General features: G+C 45.1%; 1 protein-coding gene across 1 annotated transcript in view; it reads left to right on the top strand.

Moving 5' to 3' along the window:
* SPTLC1 (serine palmitoyltransferase long chain base subunit 1) overlaps positions 1-19,739 on the top strand; it is a 205,640-nt gene that overhangs the window by 84,638 nt on the left and 101,263 nt on the right. The window lies entirely within an intron of this gene.

The following is a 19,739-nucleotide window of genomic DNA, read 5'->3' as shown; positions in this document are numbered from 1 at the left end:
GCGCTAGTGGTGGTTTTGTAGTATCGGTGATATATGAACATGAAGATGTATTCCAGAGATCAAACGAGCTGCTGCATTTTGAGCTAGTTGAAGGGGTCTGAGATGATAATGTGGTAAGCCAGTATACAAAGTTGCAGTAGTCAAGGCTGAGAAGCAATAGTGCTTATAGAGCTGCTCTAAAATCAGAGTGGTCCAGAATGAAGTTTAAGTTTGGCGAAGGATGCATGAGTTACAGCTTTTATCTGTCTGTACATTGTGAGAGTGAAGTCAAGAATTATGCCCAGGTTATGTATTTTTTTGAAGTTTGAATTATCAAATGTCATGGTCTCAGGAATGAGATCTGGTATTGACCATCCTAGGATTATAATTTCCGTTTTATTTACATTTAAGGATAACTGATTATGAAGAAGCCAACTCCTAATTGTAGAAAGACAAATGAAAGCAACATGGGAAGTGGTGGACCAAGAAGATTCTAGAGGAACAAAAACTAGATATTGTCTGCATATAGTTTATAGGATAGGCCAAGAGTAGATAGGAGCTGGCCCAAGGGTGTAAGTTAGATGTTGAATAAGGCCTCAGAGAGCGATGAATCCTGCATAGGCATGCTGAGGTTCAGGTTGCTATGGCAATTTTCTGGGTGTAAGTGTGTAAATCTTCCTTTTCACCGCGCCATCCCGACCTTCTCCAGCGACCCGAGGCCTTCCAGCGCGTCGTCCCGACCTGCTCCAGCGACCCGAGACCTCTGTCGTCCCGAGACCTGACCGGCTCCCCCGAACCGGAAGTGACAGAGAGAGAGAGAGAGACGAAGAATCACCGTGAGAGGGAAAGAAAGTCGCAGATTGGAGTGAGACGCGACAGGAGAGAGGAAAACGAAAAGACGCCACTGAGAAAAATGCAAAAAGAGACGCTACCCCCCTCCACCATCCTCGAAAACAAGAAAAGACAAAAGTAAGCAACGCGCCGCTGGTTGTTGCTGCCCTCCCACCCTCCCTGGGCACCCCAGCCTCCAATCAGGAGACGGGAGCAGTGCCTATGTAGGCGCCTGGGAGGAAGGGCAAGCAGCCCTTTAAAGCAGGGCATGCTATCCAGATCGTCCTTTCACCGCGCCGTCCCGACCACCTCCAGCAACCCGAGGCCTTCCAGCGCGCCGTCCCGACCTGCTCCAGTGACCCGAGGCCTCTGCCGTCCCGAGACCTGACCGGCTCCCCCGAACCGGAAGTGACACAGAGAGAGAGAGAGAGAGAGACGAAGAATCACCGTGAGAGGGAAAGAAAGTCGCCGATTGGAGTGAGACGAGAGAGGAAGAGGAAAACGAAAAGACCCCACTGAGAAAAACGCAAAAAGAGACGCTACCCCCCTCCACCACCCTCAAACAAGAAAAGATGAAAAGCAACACGCCGACGATTGTTGCTGCCCTCCCACCCCCAGCCTCCAATCAGGAGACGGGAGCCATGCCTATGTAGGTGCCTGGGAGGAAGGGCAAGCAACCCTTTAAAGCAGGGCACACTACTGCGGCGCCGCACGCCGGGCGCCGCAGTAGCGGCCTATTTAGTGCGCCCCTTCGTGCGTCCATTTCGTGCCTATTTAACACTAGATCTGGTGGCAGCAAATCACCGGAACTACCTGCCCCAAGTCTGCGAACCCTACATTGAAAGTGCTACCCAAGCCCTACATATTCTTCAACATTTGCTAACATAGAAAATATTACTCACCTACTGCAGCTTCGCGAAAGACTCTTGCGACTACAACCGCTCTAACCTTATAAATATTACCATATGTTGTTGCCATACTACCTGTAAACTCTTTTGTCACCTCCACTCCCACCTCCTCCTTCTCTCTGGGTCTCCCACCCCACTCCCTCTGTTACCTTAAGAAACCCCTCTTCCCTTTTCTTTGCTCATTTCCCTTGCCCCCCTGCAAATCTTCTGCGTCCTCTTTTATTTTAGATTCCATCGCTCCCCTTTGCGCCTATTATGCACACCACCTTCATCCCTTCCATCAAACAGTATACTAGGGTTCCCCTTATCCCCTCCTGTGAAATCCCATTGGAAAGACACAGAAATTTGCTACCCATCATGACTACTCCTATAACACAATTGGTTTCACCACATTCACGATCCTCCTACTCAATGCACAATCCATCTCCAAAAAAACACCAATAATCTATGACATCCTCACAGATGACAAACCTGATATTCTTGCCATTACTGAAACATGGCTAAAAGAATCTGACACCGCCATTATCAACCAACTATCCAGACATACGACATCTTTTCGATTCCCAGACCTAAAAAAAAAAGGAGGAGGTCTCTTACTTGCAGCTAAAAAATCCTTTAAAATCTCGCAGAAACCCATTCCACAACCACACAAACTCGAAATCTACCTTTTCACAGCTCCCAACCTACAAATTTGCCTTGCCTATGCTCCACCAGGTCTCCTTGAAAGGAATCCTTCCATCCTAATTGAGTACATCTCTAAACACATTAACATTCACCTTCCAGCGATTATCCTTGGAGACTTCAACATTCATGTTGATGCAACACCTAGCACACCCTCATGTGAGGCCATCTTATCAGCCTTAGACACCCTAGGATTCAAGAAACTAATTTCTAACCCCACACACAGCAGGCCACACCTTGGACCTTATATTCACCAATTCTCTCATTCAATCCAACTTACCCTCATGCATCCCTATTCCATGATTGGATCACCTCCGCATCGATATCTCCTGCTCCATAAACAGCCCCCCCCCCCCACCCCCATACAACCCAAAAAATCTATCCAATTCAGACGCAATTGCAAGCAAGAAGACCTGGTATCAGCCCTTGCATTAGAGCTCAACAAACTCAACCTCACTGACGCAGAAACTGCCCTTGATTCTTGGAATCACCTTACTAACACCATTGCTGAAGAGCTTTGCCCCACACAAACGCGCCTAATCGACCCATCTAAAAGTAAAAAGCAACCTTTGTATACTACTGAGCTAAGAACCATAAAATGCAACCTCAGAAAACGTGAGAGAAAATGGCGAAAAAATCCCTCCTCTGCGTCACTCACTACTTTCAGAAACCACCTTCATACCTATAGAACAGACTTCATACCTATAGAAGAGACTTCTATGCGCATAGAATCCACCACCACCAGTTTAATCCTAGAGCCCTCTTTGAATTAGTTAACAGCCTAACTAAATCCAATTCTAGCTGCTCTCAAGTTATCGATGAACAGGAAAAATGTGAAGCCCTAGCTATATTCTTCAACATGAAAATAAGCAACATTATGTCGCGTTTCCCTTCCACCCAAGTTTCTACTGACTGCCATTTCGATAGCATTTCTATAAGACTCTCTGCACTTGACACCATTTCCTCAGTGGTAATTGAATCTATAATAAAAAAAAAAAAAAATGAGACCATGCACACAACCCTCAGACACCATCCCTACCAAGACCCTCCTTACTATCCCCAACATCATTGCCGAGCCCATTGCAAATATCAACAGATCCATTACACTTGGTATCATTCCTTGGAATCTTAAACATGCCATTATCAAACCTATCTTGAAAAAACCGACACTTGATCCCGCCGACCTTACCAACGTCCACCCTATTTCTAATTTACCTTTTATCGCCAAAATCCTTGAAAAGGCAGTCAACCGGCAGTCAACTGGCAACTTACTGATTACCTAGACGAACACAACATCCTCGCACGATCGCAGTTCGGCTTTCGGCGACACCACAGCACTGAGACTCTACTAATTTCACTGTCCGATTACCGCCTCAAAAGTCTTGATAAAGGCATATCACATATTCTGATCCTCCTGGATATCTTAGCTGCATTTGACATGGTCAATCACAAAATACTTGCTCAACACCTCTCAGATATAGGCATTGCAGGACCAGCCCTGCAATGGTTTCAATCCTACTTACAAGACAGGCAATACAGTGTACAAATAGGCAACTGCACCTCCAAAACTATCCCCCTGCCACAAGGTGTCCCCCAAGGTTCCTCCCTTCCTCCTCTCTGTTTAACATCTACCTCCTCCCTCTATGCAACCTGCTATCCAATCTAGGCCTCCTGCACTTCATTTACGCCGATGATGTGCAAATCCTTATTCCTGTTAATGACACTCTTCAAAAAGCTACTGAGACCTTGAATTCCACCTTAATGGTGATTAATACACTCTTGACACGCAACTTCCTAGCACTCAATACTGCCAAAACAGAGACACTACACATCACTCCTCAAAGCATTTCCTCCTCCCTGCAACTAGGCCATAATCCTCTCTCCCCTACTTTTTCCAATGAACATGTGCGCAGTCTTGGCATCACTATTGACAGCCATCTCACCTACAAAAAATACATTGACAACACACTCAAAACCTGTTATTTTAAACTTCACACCCTCAAAAAAATCAAACCCTTACTACACCTCAGCATTCATTCTACCCAAAATCGACTACTGCAACGCCCTTCTCCTAGGTTTACCCCAAAACACACTGCAACCACTGCAATTACTACAAAATGCTGCAGCGTGGATCCTCACTAACACACACAAAAACAATCACATCACCCCGGTTCTAAAACACCTTCATTGGTTACCTGTTGCTGAAAGAATAACATATAAAACTCTCACCCTTATCCATAAAGCACTCCACAAACAAAACGTGCACTGGCTCACTGAGCACCTTACGTTTCACAGCTCAAACAGACCCACAAGACAGCAACATAAAGCAACACTTCTCATCCCTTCCCCTAAGCAGTTTAAACTCGCTTCCACTAGAACTCAGGCATTATCTTTGGCGGGACCTGTCCTATGTAACAAGCTCCCATCCTTCCTGCGTCAGGAACCTTGCCCAAAAAAATTTAAGCAGAATCTGAAAACTTCCCTTTTTAGACAAGCTTACTCTTAACTACATACATTTTCCCTCTGAATTCTGTTATTCTAACTTATATGACTTTCCGTTGGTATTTAATTAAATTTACTCAACTATATATTGATTCCACATTTTTGTAATTTGTAATATGTAATTTGTATTATGTTCAGTTTAATTTTGCAGTTCGCCCTAGTTGTTTTGCCCCCTTTATCTACCTACCCAGTTTTGTTCAATTTTATGTGCATTGTTTATTGTTCTCTGTAAAGCTCGTCTAACTGCATTTTTTGTTCAATGTTAACCGATGAGATGTTCCCAACATTCATCGGTATATAAAAGCCTTTAAATAAATAAATAAGAATTGAACCATTATAAAACTGAGCCACTAATCCCAATATATGATAGACAAATAATATTATGATTAAGGGAGTCAAATGCTTCAATGATGTTGAGTAGTAGGAACATATATGTGTAGCTTAAGTCAAACCCTCTATTCAGAGTATCAGTGATAGAGAGGAGTAACTTTTCAGTACTATGATGCTTTCTGAATCCAAATTGGTGTTGATTACGTATAGTGTTATTGTCCAGATAATTGGATAAGTTGTGTTAAAACAATTGATTCCATTATTTCTGCCAAAATCGGAAGGGAAGAGATGAGGCGAAAGTTAGCAAAGTCAATGGTTTTTAGAAGTTCAGTGGCACATGGATTAAGAGCACATGTGGAGGAGCTCAAATTGTTCATTATCTGCTCTATTTCAGTCTGAGACACATTTTGTAATTCATTTCAGCCTTGAGAAGCCAAAGGAAAGATGTTAGGAACCAGTGGAACAGTTGAAGGAAAGGAGGTGCACAGATTAGCAATTTTACATTTGAAAAATGTAGCAAATGAATTGCATAAACTGGGATAGATTCAGTGGGAAGGTAAGTCCAGTGGCAGGATGATGGGCTGATGAGCTGCTTGATAGTATAGAATAATTCTTTACAGTTGTTTCCGGGTGCTTTAATGCGGCTAGTGAACTAAGATTTCTTAGTTACAATCAAATTTCTGTATTGTGTCAGAAGTAGTTGGTAGCTATTCATATTGTAGGCAGGTGGAAGCTTTTGCCATCTCTGCTTCGATCTATGCAATTCACAATTTTTGATTACTAACGAGTGAGTATACTATATTACTATATGGTGCAGAATTTACTATCCTTAATAGAAGGAATGGGGGTAACTGCACAAAGCAGCAGTTACTATCATGAGCAGCATGCTGGGAGGACTGAATGGACCATTTGGTCTTTATCTGCCTTCTTTACCATATTATTGTGTTACCAGGTGCCTTTATAATGCACTGTTGGGAATTAGATTTTAAAGGGGCAAGCTCTTAGATAACACCATCCAGGATGGTATACCATAAGTCAATCATTGATTCTAACGTATCATCTGTCAAATGGTCAAATATCAAAGAAATCTTCTGTTTGAATTGATCAGAGTCAATGTGCCCATGTCTTAACCTATGAAGCGGTCTCGTTGCAGTTATAGGGGCAGGGGAGGGTAATCTTAACATCATATTAATTAGGTGGTGATCAGACCACAGAAATAACAAGGTTAGTAGCATTTAGTGAAAAAATGAACTGGATTGAGAAAGACAGGGTCATGGATATGACCAGCTCTGTGGGTGGGGTGTGAAATGATTTGATCCAATCCGTATGCAGATATCAACTCTAGGAACCATGCACAAGCATGAGACTGGGTTGTCTGGTCCATGTGGAAGTTATGATGGTATTCTCAATATCAATATATGTATAGTTGAAAAATTCAGTGAGTGGGAAGAAGTTATGGGCCAGTAGGCCTGGCAGGCAGTGCACTAGGACAAAGTTGAAGGTATGGGAAGTTAGTGGCATGATTTCATATGGAGGAGGCAGGTCATTTGGAGAGAGTGCAAGGTTCGAGAATTTCTTATAAAATACGGCTAATCCTCCCCTTCACAGATGGGTTCAAGACTGTGAAAAATATTCCTAGTCAGGGGGTCAGCATTGATTTAATAATACGATATCATTTTCTGAGGACCGTGTTTCAGTAAGACAAAAAAAAATCTGGCTTTATTGAGGTGAGGTGGTCATAAATAATAGGATGTTTTTTTATATTGATTGGGCATTAATCAGCAAGATCGAGAGGGCGGCAGAAAGTGTCATCATTCTGAAAGGGAGGGTAGGATTGGTAATAAGGGCTGACCTTAACTGGTGTGGAAATTTAACACACTTTGGTAAAATAGGATTTTAGTTATTTATTTATATATTCCGCCAATCTGCAAATCTTGGTGGATTACAATTATACATATATAATCATTAATTAACAAACAGTTTATGTTTATGTGGATCCCTAAAGGCTAGAGGATGTACACAAAGAAAAGAGTGGATGGGTGTAACTTGCTGGTGTGGTGGTTACTACCCTTAACCAATTAGTCTTCACACTGTTGATGCAACTCCATTATTGCTCTCTGCAATAATGAGAGGGGAAAAGGGGATTAGATTCAGACAGCAACCAACAAGGACATTGGATTTTACGGTCTTAGAAAACAAATAAGCATGTGGGTAACTTGCTGGTGTGGCGGTTACCACCCTTAACCAACATGCCTGATACTTTGGATGCAACTCCAACGTTGCTCTCTGCTTCAACCTCAAGAGGTAACAGGGAATTGGACTTGGGCAGCAACCAAAAAGGGCCTGGACTTTGATGGTTTGGGAAACTAAGTAAGGGGGTGACTTGTATGGTGCGGCAGATGCTTCCATAAGCTTACTGTTAGACTGGATGGACCGTTTTTTTTTGTTTTTTTTTTTGCCATCATTTTCTATGTTTCTATAAAATGCTTCACTGACATATAAAAGTAAGAATTACCAGGAATTGACAAAAATGTTCTGTCTAACAATTATGGTTTCCCAACTTGCATTATAACTGTAAGAGGGGGCCTTAAGAGGGAAATACCACTGGAAAAAAATAAGTTTTGAGAGTTTTCCTAAAGCAAAGTGGTTCTTTCTTTGCCCTAATATCCTCAGGCAGGTTGTTCTACAGTGTAGGGCCTGCTATTTTAAAAATCTGTTTCCTAGCATGTAGCAGATGGATTCAGGACCAATTGGTCCTGATAGCAGTTGGAGACGGAGTCAGATTTCAATCTGACGTCAGCACCAGTACATCTATCCGTGCAGGAAGCTCTGCTCTTCAGTATTTTCTGTCTCCACAGCTTTTTCTTTTTTCCTTTTATACTTTACTGTATTTATTTTGTTCTTCTTTTTCAAGCCTCTCTGCTGGCTGCATTGTGGGCCTAGTGCACTGTGCAGCCTGGCAGATGTTCATTTCTCCTTAATAAATAATAGTGCATCTGCAGCATATTTTTGTTATGCTCTCTCTTTAATTTGTCTGTTTTATGCCTTTGTCAGATGCCTCATGGGACTAGCAGTATGCAGTCTGTGTGTGGACGGAGTAGGCCTCTGGCCTCAGGACATGCCTGAGTTCCCATCCAAGCAGGAGTTCCAGGATGTTTCGTCCGACTGCTGTGCATCAACAGAGGCTTAGACAATGACGAATCCAGGATCAGGCTTTTCCTGTGGGGAGGAGAGCTCATCTTCCCCCACGCTCCTGGGAACTAGTCTCCATGGGCCCAAGGTAATCTTCACCTCTGGTGCCAATGATGTTAGCCTCCCCTCCTGCTTGTCAGCTTGCTTTGGCAGTGCAGTCTCCTCTGAAGAGAGGGCAAGCATGAACCTGTGCAATCAGCTTTGCTGCTTCACTATTTGTGCCATGCCCGAAATTGCTCGTACATACACGTGCCAGAGCACAGATGGTCAGACGCTGAAGCATCGAGCACTGTGGATGTCGTCTAGTGCCATGGGCGCCATTGATGCAATATGTGGCACCATTGTTGCCATCAGGTGCGATAGAGCACCATGGATTCCATAGAGTGCCATTGGTGCATAGGATACTCTTATTGTCATCGAGCGCCATGGACTCTATTTGAGTGCCATACACTTTGGACACAATGGAGTGCCATGGATACCCTTGATGCAGTTGAGCGTGATGAACGCCCTCGACACAATCAAGTGCCATGAATGCTATTGACATTGAGCACCATGGACACCAAGTGCCATGGGCGGTGGCGACACTGAGCACTATCGAGTGCTGTCAGACATCGTCAAGTGCCATTGATGCAATCTAACACTGTGGGCACCATGGAGGAAAAGCACCTCCAGGTGATGTAGGACAATGCCATCAGTACGCCATGGGTGCCATTGACATTGTTGAGCGCTGTGAACGCTGCTGACTCTATTGGATGTCATCAAGACAGTGGAGCACTGCAGGCAAAATTGACTCTGAGAGTTGTCTTAGTCTCTGAGTGCCATGGGTGCCAGCTGATGTCATCAGCACTGTCTGCACTATGGAGTGCCTGGGCACCATGGACAGCATTGTTGCTGTCAATGCCATTCATATTATGATGGGCACCTGTGGTGCAAAGATGCCCCTGGCTTTCATTAAGGAGCATCAAGTCACTCTGCCAGAACTGTCCAACGAGTCATTTGGGACAAGGTGAGAATGATCTTCATAGCACCGGCATGGCCATGACAAGTGTGGTATCCATTCCTCTTCTGTTTGTCAGTTATACCTCCGATTCTTCTAGACTCTTATCACCTGGAAAGGCGGTAGCCTCTTCCATCCAAGCCTGAAATTGTTGGCCCTCACAGAGTGGATGTTGAACAAACATTCCCTGTACGTACCAGAAACAGTCCAGACTGCTGGGTTATGCCTCCCTTCCAGCAGATGGAGTCAGAGAAAAGCTGAAAGCACCCCCCCCCCCCCCCCCCATATAACCTGGTGTGCCACCTGCGATCCCTCAGTATTTCTCTGACTTCAGCAGATTGAGAGGCATAACCTGCGGTCCTGAATATCTCTAAATTCCTGGGGACTTGTCCTGACAGGTTTGATTTCTAACCAAACGAGCCTTTGACTAGATCATTTAAAAAAAAAAAAAAAGTGTGATTAATTTGATCTCTGCAAACCTTTTACCAGTATGTAAAGCAGCCAGTTTCAGGCAAACGAGACAGGGCATTGCCCTACAGCCAATTTCTCAGAGTTTCTGTGCAATAGCCCGGTGAGCAGAGGGGGGAAACTTACCAGTGGGCCGGTCACTCTCCCCCTCCTCAGAGACTATACAATTCCTCTGTTCCCCTAGCCTGGCCTTTCAGTGAGGGCTGAGTAGTAAAAAAAAAACAAACAAAAAAAAAAACCCGCCGAGTTTCTTCCTCAGCAGTAGCCTGCCAGAATTCTCCCGGGCCTCTGCTCCCGGTGTATTCCCGGGGGCGAGGGGCCTTCGCAATGATCAATTTCAGCACGGGGGGTGGCCATTCCACAGCCGCGAGGATCGCGCGGTGGTCAGACAGCTGGGAGGCAGAGGCCTGGCTCGCTCCCGATCAGCACGGGAGCGGCGGCCATCTTGCCCCCATCAGACGGGGACGCTGATTTGTCTGAGGAGGGAGAGGATCTCCCTCCTCCTCTATCCCCGCCGGCCCTAAATCCACATCGACCGCGCAGTTTATCTTCAGACTCTGCTCCTCCTCCATCCATTTCCCCGGGGGTGTCCTTAAAGCGGAAGCACCCGTTTTCTTCTCACTTTATCTTACTTTTGCATAAGGCATATATGGAAGCGGAGACTGATTGGGAATCCCAGTCTCCTAGCCAGACTAAGCTTCTTAGGGCTTCTACGGGCCAGGGAAGGGTCTGAACCTTGCATGCCTCGCTCTGATCCGGGGGTTGGACTGCCTGACCCTCTTGCCCTGGTGGATCCGGGGACTCAGGACCCCTTCACCCAGGACCTACGCGATGCGGTTGACAATGCCACCCCGGGGGAGGGAGATGATCTGCAGGTGCTCCGTCTTTTCCGCAGAGAGGAACTGGATCATTTAATTTCACATGTGCTTCAGGAACTGGAGATTCCCGTCCCGCAGGAGGTGCCGGATACCTCTCCAGGAGATTTGGTTTTAGCGGGGCTTCAGGCTCCACCCCAAACGTTCCCTTTTCATCCAAAGCTGTTCCAGCTCATGACCCAGGAGTGGGAGACTCCTGAGGCCTCATTGAGAGTTAGCAGGGCCATGGAAAAACTTTACCCGCTTCCTAGTGACTATCCCGGTGACAGGAGGCACAGCTCTCAAAGACCTCCAGGATAGGAAGCTGAAAGTGTTGCTCAAGCAGATTTTTGAGGTGTCCGCCTTGGGTGTGCGGGCCGCAGTAGCAGCCCGCACACCCAACGGAGAGCAGCAGCCTCATGTAGAGGGCTACTCTCTGTTGGGTTCAACAAATGCTCACGGCCCAGGACCTTCCCCCGGGAGAGGCTGAGCAGGGAATCAGCGGTAGCCTATATGGCAGATGCTTTGTATGATTTATTTTATTTTTTTTATTTATTATTTTTGTTATACCAAGTTTCATGACAGGCATCACATCAACCCGGTTTACAAATAACAATGTGTGTAAAGCATAGCGTAACGTAATAAACAATATTCCCAATAAAACTGTGAACTTTAAATACAGTGAATCAATTACAGGGTGTGAGAAAGTTACAATAAAACAGGGAAAATTAACTTGGAACTGGAAGAGGGGAGAGGTTGAACAATGCAATATTTACATTTCATCCAATTAATGTAATAGTATAGCAGAGTAAATAAATAAGCCTATGTGAATAAATGTGACGGTACATAAATATGAAACGGTAAAATAAGTAACAAAGAGAATAAATATGACACAGTAGTGCATGGTGATGATATGATAAAAACTCAGCAGGTAATAATGAGTGTAAGTTTATGGTAGGTGGATTCTTATTTAGATCCAGTTATTGCATACGAGTTTGTGTTGATGAGTGGAGGTTTTATTCAAGGCTTGGAAATGCTTTTTTGAAAAGCCAAGTTTTTAGTCTTTTCCTAAATGTTAGAGCGCATGGCTCCTGTCTCAAATCAGGTGGGATAGAGTTCCACAGAGCTGGACCTGCTGAAGAGAAGGCTCTGAGACTCAAGGATTTATGTTGGTAGGTTTTGGCATTTGGAATTTGGAGTGACTCTTTGTAGTCTTCCCTGATGGGTCTGGCGGAAGTGTATTTTTTAAATGGTATTTGTAGATCGAGTTGCGTGTGTTGGTTGATCGTCTTGTATATGATGTTGATGGATTTGTACATGATTCTATAGTGGATTGGTAACCAATGGAGGTTTTTGAGGATAGGGGAGATGTGGTCCATTTTCCTGGAATTTGTAAGGACTCTGGCTGCGGAGTTCTGAACCATTTGTAGGGGTTTGGTATAAGAAGCTGGGAGGCCTAGTAGTAATGAGTTGCAATAATCTAGTTTGGAAAAGATTATTGCTTGCAAGATTGTTCTAAAGTCCTGAGCGTGGAAAAGTGGTTTAATTCTTTTCAGAATATGTAATTTGTAGAAGCAATCTTTGGTGGTTTGATATATGATATATATATATGACATATGATCTCCTTCGTACTTCGGCACTCAGTACGAAGGAGATCGTATATGTCTTTGGCGGTGTCCGCAAGGCGCCTGCTATGGCTCCGTAACTGGTCGGCGGATGCCTCTTCTAAATCTCAGCTGGGTTCTTTCCCTTTCCCGGGTAAACTGTTATTTGGAGACAAACTCGAGCAACTCATAAAAGTTTTGGGGGACAACAAGGTTTATAAGCTGCCGGAGGACAAACCCAGGTCGGCCCGGTAACTACAGGGGCCGTTTTCGGGGACAGCGCCGCTTCAGATCGGGTAGGGGGTTCTTCTGCTTATACCCCTAGGCAGTCGGCTACATGGGCACAATCATGGGCATATTCCTTTCGTGGCAGACGGCTTCAGCGTGCTGGAGCCTCCCATGCCTTTGCCCACAACAATAAATCTACCCAATGAAGGGGCGCTGGCCCATTCCTCCATTCCAAAGATCGGGGGCTGACTATCCCAGTTTAGCGAGGAATGGGTCAAGATTACCTCAGACCAGTGGGTTCTAGATATTATAAGTCGCGGTTACGCTTTGGATTTTGCTCGTCCTCTCCAGGATCTCTTCCTGGTATCTCCCTGCGGACCTCAGCAGAAGCAACAAGTTGTTCTCCAAACCTTATCCCAGTTGAGGGCTCTAGGAGCCATTGTTTCAGTTCCCCGGCCAGAATGCCGGACTGGTCGCTACTCCATTTATTTTGTGGTACCCAAAAAGGGGAGGGCTCCTTTCGGCTGATTTTGGACCTCAAACAAGTCAAAAGGGAGCTGCGTGTGCCTCTGTTTCGAATGGAGACGTTGAGATCGGTCATTGTGGCAGTCCACAAAGGCGAGTTTTTGGCTTCTTTGGACTTGACGGAAGCTTACCTCCACATAGGAATCCAAGAACACCATCAGAGGTTTCTGCGATTCATGATCATGGAACAACATTACCAGTTTTGTGCTCTGCCCTTCGGGTTGGCGACGGCTCCCCACGTGTTCACCAAGGTGATGGTAGTAGTGGCAGCGAGCCTGCGGCGGGAAGGGATTTTGGTACATCCCTACCTGGACGACTGCCTCATACGAGCGAAATCAGAAATCCTCTGCAGGGCAGTGGTTCGTTCAGTTTTGCGTCGCCTGCGGTCCCTGGGCTGGGTCGTCAGTTGTGCAAAAAGCCACCTGATTCCATCCCAGGTGTTTAAGGTTTTAGGAGCCCGATTCGACACAGTCATGGGCAAGGTCTCACTACCTCTCGGGCGGATGGACCGGTTGATGTCTCAGGTTCGGCGACTGTTGTCGCTCCCCACACCAGTGGTGTGGGACTATTTGTAGGTTCTTGGTTTTATGGCCTCTAACCTGGAATTGGTTCCTTGGGCCTTTGCGCATATGAGACCTTTGCAGAGGGCACTACTTTCTCGTTGGGATCCCAAGTCGGAAGAGTTCCACCTGCCATTGCCTCTTCTCGAACCGGCCAGATCCAGTCTGGATTAGTGGCTCACTCCAGATCACTTACTTCAAGGGGTGGACCTAGAGAATCCTCAATGGATAATTGTGACAACCGATGCCAGCCTATCCGGTTGGGGGGCGGTTTGTCAATCAAGGTCAGTGCAGGGTCTTTGGACGTCGTTACAGACGAAGTGGTCCATCAATTGATTAGACGAGCCGTCTGGCGCTGCAACAATTTCTACTGCTGGTCCGCCGCAGGGCGGTAAGGATTCTCTCTGACAATGCGACCACGGTGGCTTACATAAACCGTCAAGGGGGTACAAGAAGTCGCCCCGTGGCTGACGAAGCGGACATGTTAATGGCCTGGGCAGATCGTCATCTGGCCCGCATTGCGGCATCTCACATAGCCGGGGTCGACAACGTTCAGGCGGACTTCCTCGGCTGGCAGCGGCTGAACCCGGAGAATGTGAGCTATCCGGGGAAGCGCTGCAGCTGATCTTGAGCCGGTGGGGGACCCCCCCATCTAGACTTAACGGTGACTCGTCTGAATGCAAAGGCGGCCTGTTTCTTCAGTCGCAGGAGGGACCACGGTTTAGAAGGCGTGGATGCCCTGGTCCTTCCTTGTCCGGCACACATTCTCCTTTGTGTTCCCTCTTTGGCCGTTGGTGGGGAAGGTTTTGCGTCGCATAGAATCTCACCAGGGGCCAGTAATTCTGGTAGCCCCGGAGTGGCCACGAAGACCGTGATTTGCCAATCTGATCAACCTAGCGGTGGACGGTCCATTGCGCCTTGGTCATCTGCCGAACCTACTATAGCAGGGTCCAGTATTTTTCGATCAGGCCGACCGCTTCTGCTTAGCGGCTTGGCTTATGAGAGGCGACAATTAAGGAAAAAGAGTTACTCGGAGGCGGTTATTACTACTCTTCTCTGTGCAAGAAAAACTTCTACATCTATCACCTACGTTCGGGTATGGAAGGTGTTTGATTCTTGGTGCCATGGGTTGAGTTTGTCCCTGCGGCAGGCCACTATTGTTCACATTCTGGCCTTCTTGCAGGATGGCTTACGGAAGGGCTTGGCGTACAGTTCGCTCCGGGTGCAGGTAGCGGCCTTGGGCTGTTTTCGGGGTAAGGTTGATGGTACTTCCATTGCTGCACACCCGGATGTGACACGATTCTTGAAGGGAGCCAAGCACTTGAAGCCGCCAGTGTGCGCGATCTGTCTGTCCTGGAGTTTAAATTTGGTTCTCCGTAGCCTTTGCACCTTTGAAGCGGGCTACGTTGAAAGATTTAACACTTAAAACGGTGTTTCTCGTGGCTATCTGTTCAGTTAGACGGGTTTTGGAGCTCCAAGCCTTGTCATGTCGAGAGCCTTTTCTGCGTATCTCTGATTAGGGGATTTCTCTTCGGACAGTGCCCTCATTCCTTCCAAAGGTAGTCTCGGCATTTCATGTCAACCAGTCAGTCGAGTTGCCGGCATTCTCTGATGAGGATAAGGATTTGAGGAAGTTGGATGTCCATAGAGTTCTCTTGCGGTACTTGGAAATTACTAATCCTTTTCACTTGTCTGATCATCTCTTTGTTTTGTGGAGCGGTCCTAAGAAAGGGACCAAGGCTTCTAAAGCTACTATCGCCCGCTGGTTGAAAGACGCTATTGCTTCCGCTTACAAATATCGCGGATGCCCAGTACCGGATGGTCTTAAGGCACATTCTCTTAGGTCACAGGCAGCATCGTGGGCAGAAAGCCAATGTGTCTCGCCCCAAGAGACTTGTCGGGCGGCCACTTGGAAATCCTTGCACACGTTTGCTAAACATTACCGATTGGATGTACGGGATCCAAAGGTGGATTCTTTTGGCAGTAGTGTGCTTCGCGCGGGACTCTCTAGGTCCCACCCCTTTTAGGGCAGCTTGGGTACATCCCAGCAGTCTGGACTGATCCTGGTACGTACAGGGAAAGGAAAATTAGTTCTTACCTGTTAATTTTCGTTCCTGTAGTACCAAGGATCAGTCCAGACGCCTGCCCATTGACAGGAGAGTCTGTTCAGCTGTTTGTATTTCTCTTGGCAGATTTTGTTCCAAGACTGCAGCATAGTTATAATTCTAGTTGTTTTTTCGTTAGACATTCATACAAGTTCTACTTCTTCAACGGATTTAGGTTTAACTTGGTCTAGTCATTGGTTGATAAAATGCATTTAAGTATAAAAGAATAAGATAATTATAATAACAGCCATTCATTCTGCTTTGATATTAATTATACTGAGGGGATCGCAGGTGGCACACCAGGTTATATGGGGGGTGCTTTCAGCTTTACTCTGACTCCATCTGCTGGAAGGGAGGCATAACCCAGCAGTCTGGACTGATCCTTGGTACTACAGGAACGAAAATTAACAGGTAAGAACTAATTTTCCTGTAGTCTCCTTCTTACTTCTATCCAGAAAAGTGGAGTGTTTGTTTCCTGTCAACTGTTCTAGGTGAATTACAATAACACTCATAAAATTGAGACAAAACAAACAACAATAGTTACATTGCAGTAGACCATTCTTGGAAAACAAAAAGTCAGCTTTGCTGAGATTATAAACAAATGTAGCCTGATAGAATAAAAAGGGAATAGGATTAGGAAACCTTCAACCAGAAAATCTTAGTTTCTAATGGAAGATTTTTTCTGCTTGTTGTGGGTCCAGTCATCTGGATCCCTTCTCCTGTGGCCTGAATGATGTGATTGTATCCGCTCCCTCTCGTCCTCAGGCCTCGGCACCCCTTCAGTTAAAGTTCATCTCAGTGCTGTTGCAGCATAGCATCACTAGGTGGAGGGGATTCTGATCTCTCTCCACTCTTTAGGTTCATTAAAGGATTGTGATATTCCAAGTCTGCAGTCAGTAATCATTTAGTGCCTTGGGATCTTGGCCTTGTCTTGGTTCAGCTCATGACACCTCCCTTCAAACCTCTTGAATTGGTGAAAGTGAAGTTTCTCAGCTGCAAAGTGGTGGTTCTCGTGGCTGTCACCTCGGCACAAAGAGTAAGCAAATTATAAACTCTGTTTCCTACTTGTCCACACCTGCAGTTTTTTCACAACAAGATTAACATAGCAGCACAGCAGATAAAGACCAAAATGGTCCATCCAGTCTTCCTAGCAAGTTTTTTAGGGTAGTAGCAATTGCAGCTCCATGCAGGCTACCCCCATGCCTTCTTTAAGGGTAGCAGCACCTGCCGCTTCGTGCAGGCTACCCCTAAGCCTTCTGTTAAGAATAACAGCAACTGCCATTCCATGCATTCTACCCCAAGCCTTCTGTTAAGAATAACAGCAACTGCCATTCCATGCATGCTATTGCTAGGCCTTCTGTTCTTTCTGAAAATGGTATCTGCATTCCAGTTAACCAAGCTATTGTGCAGCCAGCTTTCTTTCCAAGACTGCATGCACACAAAGGAGAACTGAATCTTCACTCCTTAGACTGCAAAAGCATCTTAGTGTATTTCACAAGGATTCAACTTCATCATTAAGCTTCTGAACTGTTCATGTCCATTGATCCCAATAAATTGAGAAGAGCAATTGCTAAGAGAATGCTGTCTTAATTGGCTAGCGGACTGTAGCACATTGTAACACTCTGGCTAGCTTACAGATTACAGACTCTGTTGAGGCTCATCGGGCGAGAGCGATGGTGACTTCAGTGGCTCATTTACAAGCCACTTCTATTGAAGATGTATGCAAAGCAGCTACTTGGTTTTCTGTTCACACCTTACTCCTGGGGGAATTCTAAGCTACTGCGAAATGCGGAATTTCCATTTTCTGAGCGAAATTTCCATTTTCTGCATGGAATTTGGAGCAGGCCCCCCAGCGTGCTGTGAGTGGAGCCCATCCCACTCGCGACAAAGATAGATCAGCCCCTGGTGAGAGTATGTAGAGGAGTGTGTGTGTGTGTGTAAGTGTAAGACAGACTGCTAGCCTATGTGTAAGAGGGGGGTGAGAGAGAGCATATGTGAGGGTGTATGTGTGTGCCAGAGATAAGGGAGCCCATGTGAGGAGATTGTGAAGGAATGTGCATATATGTGAGAAATTAGGAGCTTTGTGTGTGTGTGTGAAAAAGTGATTGCATGTATGAGAGAGAAGTGAAGGAGTAAGGGTGCTTATTTGTGAGAGGAGGAGCCTGTGTGAGGATATGTGTGTGTGTGTGTGTGACAGAGAAGGGAGTCTGTGTGTAAGGGGGGATATGAAAGAAGAGATAATAGGTATCTTGGGTGTGTGTGTATGCGAGTGAGAAAGGGAGCCTACATGAGGGTGTGTGTGCGAGAGAGAGGTAGCCTGTATGGGGAGGAGGGGGGGATAATGTATGTGCTTTAGAGAGAGGGAGCCTATGTGTGTGAGAGGGAGAGTCATTTACCTAGCTAAAGCTTAAGCTCAGGAAGGTACCGTGGGACTCACAAGAGAGAAATTGCACACGTGAACTCTGTACATGCTTGGAAATGCTTTTTTTGAAAGCTGGTTCCATGTCGGTACCATCAGATGAAATCACTCACTTGATAGGGCTCATTCATCCTGTTTGCAGGTAATACATTTGCTTTCTCACATGGCTTGGAATCTGTCATACAGTGTCATTTGCATGATGTTTTCTAAATAATTTTAGCCAACAGATTCTGTGAGGGAAATAATTTGCAGCTCTTGCTAACACAACTCTTTCAGAATGTGGGTGGAATACCTTAAACAAATGTAAAAAAAAATAAAAAATAATAGTTTGACAGTCCTATTTTGAACTGATGCAGGTTGGTTCTATCTGCTTGCCATGTGTACTTTTGGAAGACTGCAGAGGGTACTCTGTTTTTGAAGTGGCATTTCCTTTTCATTAATGCCCTTTGTGAGAAGTTAAAGCCCCCATGCCCTTAGCTCAACAAGACATTAATGAACAGGAAATGCCTGGCCCAAAGGTCAATACTACCATTGGAAACCAACAATGAGGAAAGGAAAAAGCTATAATGCAGTTTTGTTTTGTTTTTTTTAGTTCCTCTACTTCCCTGCCCTCCCCTCACCCCTTAAACATCAAAATTTTCAGACTGCTAATGGCAACACACATTTCCTAGTTATTAACGCTTTGGTTCTTGATCACTGTTTCAGTAAGAACTAAAGAAAAGATTTCTATCCCAACATTGCTTGCACCCTTTAAGGTTCTGCTGAAGGAAAGAATCCTGTATATGTAGGATCCTTACATTAGGGAAAATATGGTTTTATTTGTTCAAATGAAGTTTGTTTTGATCCAGTTATTCCATGTAGAAAATGACAGTACTGTACTAGTTAAGGCAGTATTCGCTGTTATGTTTATAGTATGTTCAATTGGCTGCTTGTTAAAAACTGTATCATAGAGATTCTAGCTTTACAGGCTTCAAATGAAGGATAATCTTTTGCATTGAGCAGACTAAAGATCTGATAAATTAGATCTGTGACTTGTGTACAAGACATTTGTACCTTAACTCTTTGTCGCTGCAGGTCTTTGTTTTAACAGTCATCAAGATCAATGTTTGGGTGAAAAGAAAAGTGATTTAATGAATGACATAAAGCGCCAAGCACTGTTCCATCTTATATTTCTTAGTGTTGTATAAAAATATTTTAACTAAAATAATTGCATTTTGGATTTGGTTTGTCTGCAATGTTATTTTTCATGAACTTCAAATTAGTCTGCATTTGTACAAACCCCAAAGCTCTTGCAGCATCGTTTAACTTTTACAAGGAAATGTGAAACCTAGTCATTTGAAATCGCTGTCTACACTGACAGATTTTAAGATTGAGTGCACAAACCAAACGTATTCATTTTTATGGTTTAGTACTATCTGTACTTAAAGTTATACACACAGTTTAAAGATAATTCTGTGAAGTCCCACCAGTGATTGGAGGTGGGGGGGAGGGGGGTAGAGAGTTAATAATTAATCCCACAGGGCATTTAATTTTCAAAGCTATAAAATGTAAGGTTG

This window comes from Rhinatrema bivittatum, chromosome 1 (genome assembly GCF_901001135.1).
Source record: "Rhinatrema bivittatum chromosome 1, aRhiBiv1.1, whole genome shotgun sequence".
In the NCBI taxonomy this organism is placed as follows: domain Eukaryota; kingdom Metazoa; phylum Chordata; class Amphibia; order Gymnophiona; family Rhinatrematidae; genus Rhinatrema; species Rhinatrema bivittatum.
Note: the sequence above shows the minus strand (reverse complement) of the source record. Positions and strands in the feature narration are given on the sequence as shown.